Below are 20,373 nucleotides of genomic sequence, written 5' to 3'. Positions count from 1 at the left end.
ATGGTACCTTCCAGCGAAAACTTTAATGTAGATTTCACTTTTTTTAATTTGTTAAAATCTTGTAAGTACTGTACATCTGTCTGATGTGAACAGATGAACAGTTTGGGGAATGAGGTAGGGGCAGGGGTAAGGGAAATGGGAGAGTGTTTTAGCCTCACAGTGACCCTATTATCTGCCTTTATAATGGACCAGTAAGGCATTGGAAAGCACAATATCAAGCAGATAAGCAACTGAATAAAATATCACTGTATGACTAGGGTCTTCTGACCCTCTTAACCAATCACTTGATTTTGATATTTGTACTATACTATGCACTAAAATTGTCTGATTTTCTTTTGTTCCACGCTTCTACTGCTGTAGGTGTTTCTAATCAGCCTATCATTCACCCTGTCTCCCAATCTCTCTTTGTGATCATTGGACTTACATTTAACTATCATTCGTTCTTACTATGTTTGTCTTGTATTCTTTACTTCCTAGGGCAGTACAAAGGCACAGTGGTTAGCATTGGATCTCTCTTGGATGTCCTCTCTTCAACTAAAACTAAAACTAAATCTTTCAAAAACAGAGCTAATAATATTTCCATCTGCCAAAAGTAGTTACCTACCTAACATTTCTATTTATTTTGACAACATGAAAATAAATTCTGCCCCACAATCTTACTGTCTAGGTGTGATTTTGAATCATAACTATCCTTTGTTCCCCACATACAATCTACATCTGCATGTTTTTACATACATTTTTAAAACATTACCACATTAATCACATATCTTCTACAAAATACTGCAAAATGTAATCTACTCATCATCTCCTGCACTATCACTCCCTTCAATTTTTATAACTGTATCTTTGCATTTAAGCTTTGTATGTGTAACTCAGGGTTGGGATGGGCTGCTTCAGGTTTTTTTTTAGAGCAATTTGGTTTGGTTTCTCTTTGTTTTATTATATCTTCAATATATTTTGTTGCTGTTCCAATAAACATCATTTTAAAATAATGTTGTGCGAACCACACCATATCTGGTTTCACAATGAATAAAACTTTTTATAGCAACAACATCTCCTATAATCTTTGAGGGAAACTTACATATTCTTTTAGAAATAAAACCATAAGTGAGACAGATATAATTGGCACATTTATTTTATCCTTTTAACAAAATCTCTGTGGATTTCTAACAAATATTTTTTGGTAAATAACTATTTAAATTATTGGCATTCTTAACCAAAGGTAAAAAATAAATATATAATGACCTGACATTTTAAAGTTACAAATAAATGATAGATATCTATCATATTTGATAGGATGCAATCTATTGATATTTATTAATACTTGGAGTTATTCAAAGGGGCATTCAATAACTGTTTAGCATACCCACCTTTCCAAAATGTCCTATAGTAGTGACTATTGCAGTGCAATTAATTGTTTGAATAATCTGTTTGGTTTTTGTTTTGAACCAAAATTTAATTGTTATATGAGTTAAATATTTATGTACAATGTGAAATACTCTTTCCAAGTAAAAGAAAATATTAAATGTATTTGCCATAGAATACCACATTTGCCCCATAAGGACTACAAGAAATTCATCTTCAAAGGCCCCCATAGCAAGTCGTCCGAATTATGGGTAATCTGATTCCAGTGGAAGTACTCTGTGTCATCCAACATTTTTTAATTGAAGATATAATTATAGAAAGAAAATTGAATCCTTATCTGCGCTCCCTTAGGTGATGTAGGAGTGGATAGCTGCCAAAATAGGAGAAAAGTATAGGAAATCTCCAATGTTAATAAGTAAACAGATTAAAAGAAAAAGCTCCCTGGCACTTGGAGTAAGAATATATATGCAAATGATGAGTTTAAACTGCTTAAACCAAAATTGGTGCACTCTACAAAGTGGTAGTACATAAATCCATATAATAAAAGTTTTAGTAAGTTTAATAAAGCAACATGAAAAGCTTCTGGCCAGAAAGCAAATAAAATTCAAAAAAAAAAAATAACAAGTATGCATATATCAAAAATATATATAAAAGTATCTGAAAAAATCCCTCAGATTACGCAACAGTAATCCAGTAATATATACTTGGATGAATCAGGGGAATAACGTCTAAACAAGTAAACAGTTCTTACTTGGTAAGTGACTCTGCAGATCCCGAGGAAAGGATTGAAACAAAAACTGGTAATTACCTCTTAATCCAGAGAGCCTATCCATGTATCTAGTGAAAGTCCTTGGTCCACTTTAGAAGCTTAAGTGCAGAAAGAGTCCACTTCCCAAACCTCTATATATGAGGAATATCATCGCTATTTCAAAAAAATAGTTTCCAATAAGCCCAGTCTCTCAGCTGCATAAGCAGCAGTAGTGTAGGTCTACAGGAACTCCCCAGTGGTCATATGATCATCTTCTTTTGTGTTTCGAGCGACTGATTCAGAAGTCTAATTTTTGCCTGCTATGTGGATGCAATGAATGACAAGTGTCACTTCAGAAACAGAATAGTGAATAAATTAAGTATATGGAACTCAAATTCCGTTCAGGGTATTCAGGTTCAAACCTATGCGTTTCGCCCGTTAATGGCAAAGACTTCCTCAGGAATTGTGGCATTCAATCTAAATGGGAGTTTTTATAGTTTTCTCCCTTCGACAGCAGTCATTAATTGGCAATCAACACAGAGCAGGTGTGCTTGTTAATACAGTTGGTTCAAATCAAGCCCCTTTGGCAGTATGAAAGTGTATTTGCTTCAGTATCCTTATATACATTTATATGAGAAAGGATTCTTCATCATCATACCACTTAAAACGCAGGGAGAATGGCACATAAATAAATAAATAAACAAATGAAATGGCACTTTCTAATTAATAGAGTAAATAATCCTTTGACCTTGAACAAAATATAAATTTCAAAGAAATGCAATGTAATAGTTATAATCAGTTCCTCAAGAAATATCTCACATTCATAAATTCTTCATAATGCTTGAGATGCCAAATATATCCTATGATCTGTGCTTATGCCACATCTTATACACCAAGTTATATTAGATACATATATGCAGATAAGCACAAGATATTTAATTTTCTCCAGATAAAAAAGTGCCGAAGTCAAAATCCACATTCAGACCCTTTGGTGAGAGGGTACCCTAATCATAAATCCACCATTCTCCCTCTTTAGATATTTTTTCTAAATTGTCTCCCACTCTCCAATTCTTAGGAACTTTTTTATTCCCACAAATTTCAATAAAGTAGGGTCATGATTATGGAATTTGGAGAAATGTTGCAGGACACTGTTGGTTTCTAATTCATTCTTAATATTTTCTAAATGTTCTGTGATTCTTGTATGGAGGCCCTAATTTTGCACCATATATATTGTAAGCCACATAAACATTCCAGCAGATACACCACTTTGCTGAGCTGAGTGACAAGAAATGTTTTATTTTATTTTATATTCCTTGTCCGTAGTGTGCGACAAGAAGTTGCACATAGGTGTAGTACTCTTCTGCCCAGTTGCTCTACAAACCACACAGTGGTTATAATGATAGAAACAGCCCTTCTTTTCTCCTAGCCATGTTTCTGAAACCTTCTCAGTAATGGGTGGAAGGAAACTTGAAACCAGTTTGTTCCTAAGACTACTGGCTTTTTTATACACAACAGTGTTTTTTTTAGGAAAGAAGGAAGAAACCTTGTCATCCTTTAAAAGGATGGACCAGTGTTTGTTAAGAATCTTCTCAAATTTCTTACAGTCACTGTTACACTGTGTAATAAACAAAGGGCAGGTAGGTTTTTCAATGATCATTCCCCTTTTTGATGTGAGTAGTGTTTCTCTCTCTACCTCATTAATTTCTTGGTAGGCTTTGTCAATGGTAATTATATTGTAGTCCCTCTCTAAAAAACTATTTTTTAAAGATGTAACTTGATCTCTAAAAACTTCTTTGTCTGTACAATTTTGTCTTATTCGTCTGAATTGGCCTTTTGGAATATTGTTCAGCCAGCTCTTATGGTGATTGCTTGAGGCTGGTATAAACATGTTGCAATCCACCTTTTTTTATATATTTTTTGGTTTTTAGAGAATCTCCATGTACATATAACTCTAAATAGAGGAACTCAACCGTTTCTTGACTCGAGTGGGCTGTAAAGCGTAAATTAAGTTTGTTTGTGTTGATATAATCAATGAAGGCAGCAAGTTTGCACTGAGGCCACTTCCTGATACATAAGACCTCATCTATATATCTGCGTCAAAGGCTAATATCCTTAAGGAAGGAATTGTTGTTCCAAATCCAGGACTCCTCCCATTGTGCCATAAAAAGAATTGCATGGATCAGTGTGAACTTGCTGCCCATCGCTGTCCCACATATCTGGAAGTAATAGTCGCCACCAAACCAAAAGTAGTTGTGTTCCAACACAAAGTTAATCGCTTCTATGATAAAATCTATTTGTTTATTCTGTAAATCAGACAGGGAGGTAAGTATGTTACTAACATGTGTACAGCTTGCTTACTTTTCTATAACAGTCTACAATGAAATCACATCATATGTCAAAAGTGAAAAATTCTTGTTCCAAATAAGTTCATTCAGAGTTTTCAAAATGTCTGTTGTGTCCCTAATATAACTTCTTTGTTTGAACACAAACATTTGGCTAGGAGAAAAGAAGGGCGGTTTCTATCATTGTAACTGCTATGTGGCCTGTAGAACAATGGGACAGAAGAGTACTATAGCTACGTACAACTTCTTGTCGCAGACTATGGGTAAGGAATATAAAATAAAAGAAAACATTTCTTGCGACTCAGCTGTAGTGGTGTATCTGATAGAATGCCCATGTGGCTTACAAAATATAGAGCGCACAATTATGGCCTCCATACAAGAATCGCAGAGCATTTACAAAATATTAAGAATGAATTAGAAACCAACAGTGTCCTGCAACTATTCTCCAAATTCCATAATCATGACCCTACTTTATTGAAGTTTGTGAGATTAAACAATTGGAGAGTGGGAGACTATTTAGAAAAAATATCTAAAGAAGACGAACTGTGGATTTATGATTTGGGTACCATCTCACCAAAGGGTCTGAATGCGGATTTTGACTTAGGCAGAAAACTAAATATTTTGTGCTTAGCTGCATATATACATCTAATATAACTTGGTGTATATGATGTGGTATAAGCACAGATCATAGGATATATTTGACATCTCAAGCATTATGAAGAATTTATATGAATGTGAGATATTCCTTGAGGAACTGTTTATAACTATTACATTGCATGTCTTTGAAATTTACATTTTGTACAAGGTCAAATGATTATTTGGTCTATTAATTAAAAAGTGCCCTTACATTTGTTTATTTATTTATTTATGTGCTATTCTCCCTGCGTTTTAAGTGGTATGATGATGAACAATCCTTTCTCATATAAATGTATATAAGGATACTGAAGCAAATACACTTTTATACTGCCAAAAGGGCTTGATTTGGACCAACTGTGTTAACAAACACACCTGCTCTGTGTTGATTTGCCAATTAATGACTGCTGCCAAAGGGAGGAAACTATAAAAACTCCCATTCAGATTGAATGCCAGAAAGATGTCTTTCTGAGGCATTATCACAATTCCAAAAACATTAAAACTGATATAAAGCCAACCTTCTTAGGTATTTTGGATTAGACTGTATATCACATAGCAGCTACATATTTTTATCCTTCCAATGGATATTCTGCATAGCTTTAATTGCAGATGTAGTATCCTTCTAAATAAATCGTGACCAATTAAGAGTGATAAACATCAGAAATTATTGAATGTTCTGTTGGGAATTAAATAATTGTATACTTTTCAAAATGATAATAAATAGGATTGGATTTTTTTTATTAAATTTTGAAAAAAAAATTCTTCTTTACATAATAACACACTAATATTCCAAGGTAGGATCACAACTCAAAATAGAATAATGTCTTTTATCATTCAAAAGGCAAAATATGATCAGTATTTCTATGAGGACATTTAGGCTCCTTCTTTTAGCAATGGTTAAATTATATCTATTTATCCTATTATTACAGGACTTAATAGAACATAATATCCAAATATCCTCTATCACCATTTAGTAAAAGCTATCTATAATAGCACTCATATCGAAAGGCGAAAGATATTTCCAAAGTATTTCCAAATTCTTATGTGCTTTCAATACTATATTATTTCAAATTACTGGCCTAGCTTGAACCCTTTTATGTATTAGAGTTTAATGGGATAAATACCTTTTCAAGCACAGTTTTCTAGCAAATTAAATTTGAAAAATAATTTGAATACATTAGATTAAGATACAGGAGCATAGTATAATCATTAATCATGTAAAAAGATGTATTCAAAAGGAAATGTTATAGATGACACATTAAAAATACCTTCTGGGGTTAATTTATATTTTTTTTTCCACATTTATTTACTCACTTAATCTTTTAATGTACCGTATATACTCGTGTATAAGCCGAGTTTTTCAGCATACTTTTGTATGCTGAAAAAGCGCACTCGGCTTATACACGGGTGAACTTACCTTGTGTCCGGTCCCTCGGCTGCCAACTTCTGCATATGTGAAAATCTCTCTCTCTCTCTCTCTCTCTCTCTCTCTCTCTCTCTCTCTCTCTCTCTCTCTCTCTCTCTCTCTCTCTCTCTCTCTCTCTCTCTCTCTCTCTCGTTTTTTTTATTTACAGTGCAATTGCATAATGAACAAACAATACAGCCACCATGTTCATACATTTATATCCCTACCCCTTTATTTAGGTTAGGTTGTACCCAATGATTTTATAATCATTTATGAATGTTCCTTGTCATCTAGCTAAAAATGATTTCATAGATTGAACCTATCATTTTTATTTAGGTTTTTAAATTAGCGCTCTTTTCCACCCTAGGCTTATACTCGAGTCAATAAGTTTTCCCAGTTTTATGTAGTAAAATTAGGTGCCTCGGCTTATATTCGGGTCGACTTATACTCGAGTATATACGGTAAATAAAATTTGTATCACAGGATGTCTGATTTGTAATTTGCTCTTTTCCCCCACCTTTTATAAAAACTGGCGATGGGCATAAATACAATCATGTAGATAGTATTCATCCTCACCCAGGTAACTATTTTATTTATCAAATGTTGCATTGATAATGTAAGATATAAGTTATCCCCTCTTTAAATGTCTCATAATTAATAACTGTCATTTGTGTTTCTGTATACTCCCTGCCTTAAAAAAGCACATCATCATTCAAACACTCACTGTAGTAAATGTAGTAAATATAAAAAAAGGATTACACCTGTTTATCATTTATATCTGGATACAGATGTCAGCGAAAATGCCAGGAGTCAAAGTCACTGCCTCCTGTGGCAGAGGTACAGTGGTTGCTTCCTGTCCTGTGGATTCTTTCTTTCCTGTTTGCTTATGGTCTCAAAGATCTCCACCCAGCGAAAGATGCTGCATAGTGCTGTTACCTCATAACACTATTCGGCCAAAGATAACTCATAAAACTGTTCAGCCAGAGATGCTTCATAGTGATGTCCAGCCAGAGATGTCTTATAGTGCTACTGAGTCAGAGATGGCTCATAGTGGTGCTTAGTCAGAGGTGCATCACATTGCTCACAGAGCTGCTCAGTCAGAAATGCCTCAAAGTGCCCCCAGAGATGTGCTCAGTCCGAGGCCCCAAAGACATGTGCTCAGTCTGAGCCCCCAGAGACACGTGCTCAGTCCAAGCCCCAAAGATATGTGCTCAGTCCCAGCCCCCAGAGACATGTGCTCAGTCTGAGCCCCCAAGGATATGTACTCATCCCGAGCCTGCAGACATATGTGCTCAGTCCAAGTCCCCCAGAATACATGCTCAGTCTGAGTTGGAGCTATCTGCTCCATCCAAGCTCAATCATTTGGTTCCTATTCCTAAGCTGTCAGGGACTCCAATCCTTGCCTTTAGGCATGAGGACTCCTGCCCTGCTTTCCAAGTCGGGGGCTCTCACCCTACTGTCTCAGTCAGGGACTCCTATAATATGATCTCTATTGTCATCCCAACTGGGGACTGTGGTCCAGCTGGTCCAGATAAAAACTCCTATTCTAGGATCTCCAAGACACCTGTTTTTTTTCTATCACCTTTTCTTCAAGTATGGATCCCAAGATTACCGAATCCAACTCTCCTCCAAAAGTTCCTACTACCCCATCATCCAAGGTTGCTATAACCGCTGATTTGCTTTCTGTTTGAGAAATCTAACCACCTACTTTTGATGGGGATATAGCACAATTTTATGCCCTTAGAAAAAAAATCCTATTTCCGTCTGTACCAGACTTTTTCAATGTCCAATGAAATCAATTATAGTTCATGTTTTCAAACTTTACAAGGAAAACTCTGGAATGGGCAAACCAACCAAATTGAGACCAGAGATCCCATTCTTTGAAACCCACTAGTTTTTACTGGCACAGTGATTAAATACTTTTCCCCATCAGTTACAGGCCCAACCTATGGTTCATCTGTGCCATCTTCTAGTTCTTCTAGTACTTCTAGCTTCTACCTCTGTCCAATTTGAGCAGCCCTTTTTCCCAAAAACACTCATAAAAGGAAAGTGAAGAAGAAGAAGAGGAGAGGAGCATCCGCATCTCAGTTGTCCTTGGGTCCTGTTGCTATACATCTTCTGTCCATTGGATATCCAGTGGAAATCAATGACGAATTTACAGCTACTTGTCGGATTCTAGAGTATGATTCTGAGTCATTCCAGTAAGCCTAATTTTCCTTGTTTGTTGAGCATCTGGTATCCACATATCAGAAAGGAAGGGGAAAGTACTGTCATGATTTTCCTATGTCTGCTGTTCATGGTCTCATTATTATTATTATTATTAATTTTTATTTATAAGGCACCACAAGGCGTCCGCAGCACCGCACAGGGACAAACAAATTACAATACAATGGGAGACAGCACAGCACAGTAAACAGCAAGCACAGCACCTCAGTAAGCTCAATGCACAGCTTGAGAGTGCGGGGAAGGGGGAGGGAGGATCCACAAACGACGGGGCCCTAGAAGGAAGACAGAGAGACCCCAGGGGGGAGGAGGGAGCGAGAGTGAACATGGGGTGGAGGACTCTCGAGGAGGAGGGCTAAGTAGCTGGAGAGCAGAGTTAGAAGTGGTGGAAACAGGAGGAGAGATGGCCCTGCTCAGAGGAGCGTACAATCTAAGGGATGTATCTCATGCGCTGTACTCCTGCACTGATCTGTAACTGATTGATTTCTGCTTGGTTTATCATTTTGTTCCTTTTCCTGTGACACTGATTTCGGCTTTGTTGGCTTTACATCTGCTTGCTTCTTTGGTACCATTGACTTTTCGACCATCTTCCTGTGTACTCCTTCCATAAAGTCTCTTGCTATTTCCTGTTGATTTTACAGCATCTGTAATAGCTGCTACAGGTGTAGCATTCAATCCTGCTATCTCCTGAGGACATTCCAGAATCCAACTTCTCCTGCAGACAATACATATGCAAGTCTTCAGCTCCTGTCATTTATAAACTGTGACTCTGAGGATTTTCCTATTTTCAGTGTCTGCGATAACTGCTACTCATACAGCACTCAGTGTCTGCTCTTTATTGAGTTCAGCATCTATTATTATTGTTGAAACTACTACTGCCAATTTCCTCTGCCATTGTATTATTGATTTCATTGAACTCTGCATCTGTTACTTGTAGTACCTATTGACTGGTGTTATCTTTATTTATCATTGCCTGAATCAAGTTATTTACCCGTGTTATTCTTGCTTTAAATAAAGAAATCTGTTTTCATTTTCAACAACTTAAAGTGGATTCCATACTGGAAACCATGACATTGACAAAATGAATTCTGGTGTCTTTATGTGGTAAGGGATATAGATTATATTCTAAACTGTGACAGGGACTGATTTTCTATATAAATAAAGGCTAAAAACAAATAATGTGTTACTCCTGTCCGCTTCTCACAATGTACCTTCTTAGACAATGTGTAACCTATTATTTTCTTTTTTGTTTAATCAGTTTCTATTGAATATTATACAAGATACAGAGATGATATGTTCAAACACTGTAAACTAAGATAACATAAGCACAAACTTCTCTTTTTCACAATATATAAACAATTAGGTGTATGGGGAATTAAAGCTTGAGGGAGGAAACGGTGTCTGCAGGGATTTGCATAGAGAAGGTCTATGGATCTGCAAAATTGTAAATGTATTTATATTAGTTAGTGCAGTCAGCCCAATGCCCATTGACCACCCTGTATGGTTGCAATTTCTAGCTCTCTCAGGATCATGATATTTACTCTCATCCCTCTAGCAGAATCATGTGTACTGTTTATAAGGTGTTAAATCCCACACTGAGTGATTTGTAATCCAGTGGCGCACGCTGGGGGGGTTTCTGAGTCTCCAGAAACCCCCCCCCCCCTGCGCTAACTAAGTGGCCGCTATAGCTGCACTGTCCTATACAGCAGCCGCGGCGCTGTCAAAGAAGCGTCCGCGGCGGTGCTGTAGTGTATACAGCACCGCCGCGGACGCTTCTTAGACAGCGCCGTGGCTGCTGTATAGGACAGCGCTGAAGAAACAGAGCTGCTGCGCATGCGCAGCAGCTCTCGCGGGGGGTGTTTGTATTTTTGGGTCGGGGGGAAACAATCCTCCGTTCGCCCCTGTAATCCATGGACTGGAAAAACATTTATTAAAATAACACAAAAGGAGAAAATACTGCACCTCAGGAAGGATATTCCTGGAAGTTTACTCTAACCACATTGTGCTTACCTTTTAGTAGAAGTTATCCTCATTTATAAAGCATAACACCAAGTCTTCCATGCCCTCTAGTGAATTAAAACACACTTTATTTTGAAAATGAAGATGCAGTGTATGCCCGGTTCTAATCCAGTTCAAACTTCAGATAAAACTCCAAAGCAAAAGTCATTAAACTGACAGTGGGCTTAAAGGGGATAAACAGCAAACCTGACCAAATTGTATTACTGATTATAAACATATTTCTATTCAACTAAAGGTGAGTGCATTCATCACATATATATTGATTGATCGATAGAATCTAATTACTATACCATTAGGTGGGTGTCTGATCACTTAATGAAGGGTTTAACACATTTAGAAACAGTGCATTTAATATATTTTTTATTTTTACCAAATGGTTCGTATTGCGCTAGAAGATCATACTACATATAGAATTTAATGGTATGCATTCCCGGTTTCATCAGCAAGTGGCAGAGATTTTTTACCACATCAAAAACAATGTAAAGTTTACAAATATTGAGAAGTACCAGACACTATACATCAGCCACTACTTTCAATGCAGAGCCATTCTACCAATAAGGTACATTTTACACAGAAAAGTATATTTTAACATTTTTCCTTCGTTTCCTATTTATTTTGGATGAAACAGTGGTCCCTATACCCCTCCACTAGACCAGATATTAATAAGGGCAGGCTTAGAGAAATATAAAAGCTAAAGAATCATTCCCCTTAAAAAATGTCACAAAGGTGACATTTTTTCTTTAATAACTAAGTAAGCAAACAAACCCAGTTTATCAACACTTTTACATATAAACAAAATACTAATGTAAACAAATTAATGTAGAATCCTCTATATTATAAATCAGGGGTGTATCATAACTTTTTTGAAAAGCATTAGGAAAACCTCAGTAGTGAAAAGCTGACAGGCTAACAACATGGTAATAGTGATTCCAAATAAACATTTTTAAGCTGTTTCTTCAACCAATCTGAATTTCTTACTCTCCTCTCCTGTCTCAGGCTAGGGTATAAAGAAAATAGTGAAATTAATGGTGAAAAAAAATGATTGAGGAAATTTTGGTCAGAATACTTAAGGGCAAAATGTGTGAAACTCAATGCCCTAATGCAGACTGAGGTAAAATTTCCACGGAACAGTTTTGAAAAATTTGCTACAATTAAATAAGATATTACCTGATGTTCCATTATTATTATTATTATTAATAATTTTTATTTATAGGGCGCCACAAAGTATCCGTAGCGCCGTACAGGGACAAACAATGGCACAGTACAAGGTGAAACAGCACAGTATAAGTAACAGTAAGCACTATAACTCTGGGGGCTCAGGCACAGCATTAAAAAGAGAGGGAGGGAGGGGAAAAGTGAGTATAGGCAGGTAACTATGGCCCAAGAGGGTGGGCACAGATGACAGGTTGAGAGTCACTGAGGGGAGCGGAGAGAAGCGAGAGGAGACAGAGGGCAGAGGGACCGAGAGGAGGTGAGCAGAGTAGCTGGAGAGCGCAGTTAAAAGTGATGGAAACAGGAGGTAGGAGAGCCCTGCTCAAAGGAGCGAACAATCTAAAGGGAGGGGAAGACAGACAGACACATGGATGAGACGGAGAGACGGGAGAAACGGAGATGGAGTCGAGGAAGGGGGAGAAGGGATGAGAAAGACAGGTAGCCGACCGGTGGGAGTTTAGGCATGAGACTGGAAGGCTTTAAGGAAAAGGTGGGTTTCAATTCGATGATTATTTAAATAAGCTAAAATGTATTTTTAAATGTTCCTTTCTGGTTGAACCCACATGTTTGTGAACTGGTTCATAATGTCTACCAAAATCTATTTGGTCATAAAACCCTCATATAAAATGTGTTTTTACTTGCCTAGTCCTTTGGACACTATTATCTTATCAATAAATGTGACCTAATTGATACATACTATTTCAGTTTGCCTCTGCACTTCTCCAATAACTTTCTAATGTGTTCTAGCATAATGAATGTTTACATTCACATAATTCTAGACCACTGTATCAGACTCTATGGGGGGTATTCAATTGTTATCAAAAAAAAAAATCCCCGCCGTGTAAACAAAAAAAAAATCTCCTGCAGGTTTTTGATGCCAATAGCAACCGTTTTGAGTTAGCGGAGCGGGAAAACTCATGCAATTCGATTGAAAAAGAGGGAACGCTGCCCCCGCACGTTAAAAATTGTGTTTACGAGATTTTGGGGAGTGAAGGGGAGTTTTAACGCTGTCATGTATAACACAAAAAAAAGGTTGCATTACACATTGATACACATTGATAATATCTACATTACAGTACTTTCTTTAGCATATTTTTTATTGAACTATTTTTTACCATACAATAATCTATACCATGTCAAAACACATTACTACATTCATATTTGTACCAAAAACATACATAAATATAATTAATTTCATGTTTTATTTTTTTAAAAAAATTATTATTTCAATAATATTTTTTCACAAGAAAATCAACTTACAGAAGTTAGGCATTAGTGATAAACATAAGTTTAACTTTTTTTCAACATTATTACATGATTTCAAATACTTTTCAGAGGTCTTTTATTTTTAACACACCCCAAGGAGGTGCGAGATAAAACAGCACATTTTCCTATTTTACCCGTCGCGTTAAAAAACAATTGAATAGCTTTTAACGCGGCTGCCTCTCGCACACCCTATACTTTCTATAGACCTTCTACTGGAGCGCGAGTAGACCGTTTCTTGAAAATAAACGTAGTGTTAAAAATTAAATTGAATTGCGGGTAAAGTTAATCCGCTCGAATATGATAAAAAACAGCATTAAAATGACAACGCGGTCAAAAAAAAAATCTCGTTGACAATTGAATACCCCCCTATTCTTCGAACTTTAAAAGGTCAGTGAAGATAGTCCTCTCAATGAATACTCTCCTCTTAAAGATACTCCTCTTAAAGATACTCCTCTTAAAGATACTCCTCTTAAAGAAGATGCTTTATTATTACTATCTATCTTTACTTCAAGCTACCATAACAATGATCAGTCCTCCATCCCCCCACCCTTGCCAGACATTTTTCTGACCAACCGCTATATTATATCTCAAATGTTATCTCACTATAGCATTTGCCTATGTTGCTGCCCATCTCCTTTGCTGCATTCTTGCTTCATTAATCAATGTTATTCAACTTGTATATGCAGTAGGTGAAGTCCAATTTAAAATGTCTTAACTTCTAGAGCCCCCAGATTGAAGACAAGAGAGTACTGCTTAGGGCTCCTTTCAAATAGCTTTAGCCATGCCTGGCACTATCTGGGCCTCCTGTGAAAAAGCATATTCTATGATGGATGCCCTATCAAACTGAAGGACAGACATTATTTTCTCTTCAAACCAGTGAGCATGCAATTCAGTTCCTCAAGGATCCACTTAAGGGATGTAAGTTGAGGAAAGTGAAATGAATAATACTGTGGCCAATGTTGTATGCAACTTTAATTAAATCAAGCACAGATTTGCCTACTACTGTGCAAAATGGATTAAAGCATAGGTGGCTGTGTGATTGCATTCATGTTTTCATAGATTAATATGCACATTTTAGACATTTAGAATAGGATCTGTATCTAGAAACATGCAGTATAATAAATATAATATTATCTCACTAGCAATTAATATACCTAATTAATACAATAAAAAAAAACACTAGAAAAAAACACCTGTTAGCTATAACCTACAGTTATTTTAATGTAAAATGTTAATACACTATAATTCCTATCTAGCACTAATTTCTCCTTTTAGTTATTCATTGCTATTTTGATTAGCATTATTTTAGTACAGTTTAATAAATTATAATGCTAGAAACCCCACAAAAACTGTAATGTGACTAAGTGTTTCCTCTTTCTTATTAATAAAATGTCTGATGTGTATATAATTACAATAAAACAAATGTTTCCTATCTTTGAAATCCCTTCTTGTTTTGTCTCATTATAAAGAAAGAAAACAGGATTCAGACTAGCTCTTATTTACAAAAAAAGACTAGGGATTAAAATTTAGTGAACACAAATACTGAGTAGAATTCCTTGAGGCAATTTGCATGTACATGGAAAATTATGGACATGGATTTATAATATACACCCACAACAATTGTTCTGTGTTTTTTTACCATAGCTCATACAGTACATTTTAGATGCGACTAATGTTGCTTGTAGGAAGGAAAACTCAATTATAAGAATCTAAATTGGACCTGGGACTAGTGTTCACTGGCTGTTAGATTTTATATATTGTGTTTGATGTATTGTAGCAATCTCAAACCACAAAAGCAACAAATAGGGCAGCTAATAAGGCACTTCTAAGTGGAGAGGCATAAATATCAGTTAATGATTTTTATAGATAACTATAATGTTAATGTTTTTTACAGTCTACAGAAGTCCATTTCAGTAAAAGTAAAATAAACTTGATACTTTGTAGCTGATTTTAGCCTAGGTGACTTTTGTCCTGTCATGGTGCCCTTAAATCATCTGCAGGCGTGGACATGTCAGATTCTCTACACTTCTCTATACTCAAATAAAAAGGCCTGCTTCTTTTTTATTGTCCTTTATAGTTTAAGGACTGGATATCTGGGTGCAACTTCTGATTGGCTCTACAATATCTTTGACCTCTTGCTTCTATGGTGACCTTGTTCACTTGCTGCCTGTCCTGGCCATTGCTTTGAATTTGACTATTTTTTGGATTCTGGTTTTGTACCTTGCTGCCCATTATTGGCTTTGGCAATGACTGAGCAATATTTGTATAACTATGTTGCTAGGGGCAACTGAGTACAGAGTAAACATATCACAGCTGTTTTAGTTTATATTTATAAATCCATTATCCTTCCTATTTTATGACTTTATTTGTATTCTTATAATTTTCATGTTACAATATTTATTCTTATAAACTTGAAGGATTTTTGTACAAACATTTATTTATTATATGACTATTTATTTTATTTCTTAAGGACAATTCCATCTTTAAATATTTATTCTAAAACTAACATTTTTCCAATAGTGTATCTGTGTTTTTATCATATTATTGTGATCCCAGAAATACCTTTTATAGGTTAATCTGTTAATCCCAGTAACATTTTTAATGTCTTTATTCATTTTAAAAAATGCAATTCTGGTGGTGAAAGAGAAGTTTGAATTAAAATTGCTACACTCTGTGCAATGACTTTGATAGAGAACTACATGTACAGTGTAGCATAAGTGGAGCAGCAAATGTCTAAATTCTGCTTGCATATAGCTAACAGTTGCAGATAAAATAACAAAAGGAGTTTGAAATGATTGGGGGTGGACCAGACATTTGTAAGACTGCATAGCAATCCATGGCAAACAGTGCTACTAATAATTGCTTGTATCTACCAATAAGTATATTTTGGCCTAATAAATCTAATGGAAACAACTTGTTTGAAAGTGAGAATATCATTTAATAATATATAACAATTTTTAAATATATCTGTTTCCTGTGTGGTTCTAAATCATCAACAGCAGTATGTATGACACTTTATTTTGCATGCCATCACATGAGATGTGTAGTAGCTAGAAAAACCCAATCTGCTGGTATTGAAGCCATTCTACAAGGTAAAACCATAAATGAATGAAACATTTAGTTTTAGCGTGCAGTTTTATCAAATTAAATAATTAATAATAACACTGGACAGAAAGGCCTCCTTGGTAAATTACATAATATATATATATATATATATATATATATATATATATATATATATTACAAGGTGTAATCACTTCCACTGTTTGTCAGCAGGTTTAACATAGACCTGTGTGGGTCTGTCTGTGGTTTGCTGTGCGGGTAGGTCTGAGACTTCATGGCTGTCTTGTGTCAGCTGCATTGTACCACATTCCTCTGCCACATCACAGATTCCTGCTTCAGATAAGACAGCTGGCTGTGTAATAAAAACAGAATTTCAAGAAGTTAATAAGATATTAGATGCATGTATTGAATAAACGTTACAACAATCTATCTCTTGCAGTTCCCTGCGGTTGAGGAATGGCAGCTTATTGCGCAAGAATTTGAACCACTTTGAAATTTCCCATATTGTGGCGAGGCCATAGATGGCAAACATGGCAGAATTATGCCACCCTCAAAAAGTGGATCCTATTTTTACATTTACAAAGGATTCTTCAGCATTATCCTGATGGCAATAGTCAATGCCATATATGAATTTGTATTCTTGAACAGTAATAAAAATGGAAAAGTGTCAGCGCAGACTCCCTTCCATGACAAACTTAAAAACAATGAACTTAATTTGTCACCACGCACCGAAACACAAATAGAACTCAATTTTGTTTTTGCAGCTGATGAAGCATTTACACTACACATCAATATATTAAAACCTTACCCCAAAAGTCTCAAACCTAAAATAGGATCTTTAATTATCAATTGTCAAGAGCAAGGCGAGTTGTGGAAAATTCTTTTGGTATATTGAGTAACAGATTGAGGATTTTCAATTCCGCCATAACCTTGATAAAATAGACAAGGTGGTGATAACTTGTCGCAACTTTCTTAAACGTAAAAGTGTCAGTGTGCACAGTGCACCTGGTATTATGGAGAATATTGTAGAAGTTGAGGAAGTGGTTGGGTTCACACTACTAGAGTCTTCCTATATGAGAAATACCGGCCACATGGCAAAGTGCCAAAACAAAGAGGCTTATTTGGAATATTTTAATGGTGAGGATGCTGTGTCCTGGCAGACTGACATTTTGTAATGTATATATATTTGTATTGTATAGTATATTGAACAACTAATTGACAGTTAAATTGAAATAAATATTTTACGCAATGACAATGTTGTATGTTTACTTACTATGCCACTTGATGGTGTGAATTTTGTTTCTGGAATGTCAGGTAAGGAACTTCTCTCCATCTAGGACATGTTGCTGGTAATTGTCTTGCTATTTTCTCATCACAGGTGAAACGCAGGAGGTCAAAGTACTACAACCTGGGCACATAAACTTCTTCAGTCCCTGCTTCTGATCTTTTTGAGGCCTCCAACTTATTGAGTTCCTTTTTGAAGACAGTACTTGTGTTCCGGATCTTCCATTTGACCCACTCTACAGATGTCCCTGGATAATAGAAAAGTCTCACTTTTACCATTTCATCCAAAGCCAAGCTCCTCTTCTTTCTGTGGATTTATCCTTTGATTTTGTTTTTCACAACCAAAGATGGGACCTATAGGCCTCAATGAAGTTGTAACAATCTTGACCAGGTTTTGTTACTTTCCCTGTATGCTCTTTTTTTCTGTGCATCATATGACTCACCCTCAGGGCGGGTCACTCTAACCTGCTCTATTTAAACTCAGCACTGACATCTGCTCATTGTCAGTGCAACTTGTTGCTAGCCTGATTCCTTGGACTCTTGTGTATCCTGACCCTGTGTCTTTCCTGTGTATGAGTTCCATTTCTCTACCAAGTGCTGGAGCACTTCTCCTGGGACTCCCCTGCTGCAAGTATCATCTTGTGCATATTACAAAGACTTTTTTTTCTCTCTATTGTGCCTCTACTGATTCACAGCCTCCTGCAAGTCTGTTCATGTGCATATAACAAGACTGTTATTGTGTTTATCCTTGTCACGCTCCGCCGTGGCTATTTGACACTTGCATATTATCATCTGTTCTGTGAATAGACTGCTATTGTGTTTATCACCTTGTCACGCTCCGCCGTGGCTAATTGACATCTGCATATCATCATCTGCATATTTAAATATATGTTTTATTAATCATTGAAGTATTGAAGAACTACATCGTGTCTTGCCTCCTTATTCTGAACCTATTTAGACTCAGCATAAAGTCGTGTACAGGCCTGCTCTGACTATCAGACCTGTAACTACCAGCACTGCAACAGAAGTACTTCATGAGCTCTACAGTTTTGTCAGGTGCCATCTTATTGTTTTCCTAAAAATAAATCACACGTCTTGTCGTATTTATATACAAACCCCAAAAATATGTTTGCAAACTCTCAATCTATAAAGTACTTAACTTTCTATAATAGTGATGACATTAGGTAAAGAAATAGTTGTAACCGTTTGCATAATACGAATACTTCTGCCAAAATCTTTTGAGCAGAGCTGCAATTCTGTACATGGAGGGCTATAGATGACTAAATGTTCACCCACAACACCATCCTGTTTAGCACTCGTATCAATTTCACTCTCCAGATATAGGTGGAGGATGATTCTGGTCAGTTCTTGATCCTGGTCCAACTTCTAGATGATAAAGCAGTAACTTTAGTCTATCGTTATGCCCTCAACTAGGGCCAGACTCTTTTTCTTAAGTACTTGTGTGAGGAGGTGAATAGGGTATGGAAGGGCAACCTGGTGATGTTAGGAGACTTCAACCTAACTTTAGAGCCTAAAGCTAGTCAAATACCAGGCTCCTTGCTCAGCTACCACAGTCTCTGCCATGGGCCACTCACATGCTTTTGTCATACATTGGGGTCTTAGCCGCACTTGCCACATCCGCTGTTTTCATATCATGGCTACCTGGGTCCCTCCTGGTCACCTGCAGCATTCCTGTCCATCACATCTTCATTTGTAGACAAACACATACTGTTTGTTCTGCTGCAAGGCAGCCATCTTGGATGCAATCAGGTGATCATTCCACTCTGACCAGATTCAAAGCTGTGATCACACGAACTGTGCAGTCAATAGTTGTTTGGAACACCCTATATAAACCTGCTGCTGAGATCTGTTCATTGCCAGAACAACACATTTCTCTCTCTCGAGGATAGTTTTTGGCTCCAGGTTTCAGTTTATCCTGCACTGTTCCTGATTACCCTGCCTTTAGAAAGTGATCATATTTCTTTGCACGTATCCTACATTTTCAAGTACACATCTTTCTTAAAATACCTGCACTACAAAAGTGCATATCTTTCAACAAGTATCCTACATTATGCGGAGTTCATCACTCTGCAAGTACTCTGCACTTCCAAGCTTCTCATCTTTTTGCTATATTCCCCATTCATCAAGAGTATTTAGCTCAGTAAAAACATTGCACTATCCAGTGTTTATTCTGCAGTACATGTAGTTTTACCGATATCATCAGTTCTGTTGCTGCGGATGGTTCTGAGTCTCTAGGGCTTATTATCAGTTCTGGACATTTATGTGTGGGTTCCAGGTCTGTGGTTGTTTTGCAGTCCTGAGTTTGCCATTCCGTGTCACAGTTCTCAGTTCCTGTCTCCAGTTCCAATTCATTCTCTTCTGAGTTTCCGTGTGTTTAAAGTGTTATTACACCGAATTCCAGTTCCGTACTGTGTTGCAGACTCTGGTCTTAGACTTCTATACTACTAGTGCTACTCAGACTACTCTAGATCAGCAGAGAGATCATCAAGGCCTTCAAGTTCCGTTTCACTCCTGCTTCAGCCAGACCCAAGGGTCCCAAATCGGATTGAGAAATACAGACAACTGTGACAGATTTATATGACGTGGTGAGTCCATGTGAGTCCATTCTCCAGATGCTAGGGAATATACCTAAAACTGGTCCTTAATTCATATTCGAGGAGAGACATGGTCATATCTGATAAATGGATCCTATAACATTCTGGCTCCTTGAAAATCTTACCAATCACATAGTCAGATCACGACCCCCATAGAATGGTCTTGGAACATCCACCATACAAAGGTTCCCCCTAGAT

Source organism: Mixophyes fleayi, chromosome 2 (genome assembly GCF_038048845.1).
Source record: "Mixophyes fleayi isolate aMixFle1 chromosome 2, aMixFle1.hap1, whole genome shotgun sequence".
Taxonomy (NCBI): domain Eukaryota; kingdom Metazoa; phylum Chordata; class Amphibia; order Anura; family Limnodynastidae; genus Mixophyes; species Mixophyes fleayi.
This window is presented reverse-complemented; position numbering follows the sequence as displayed.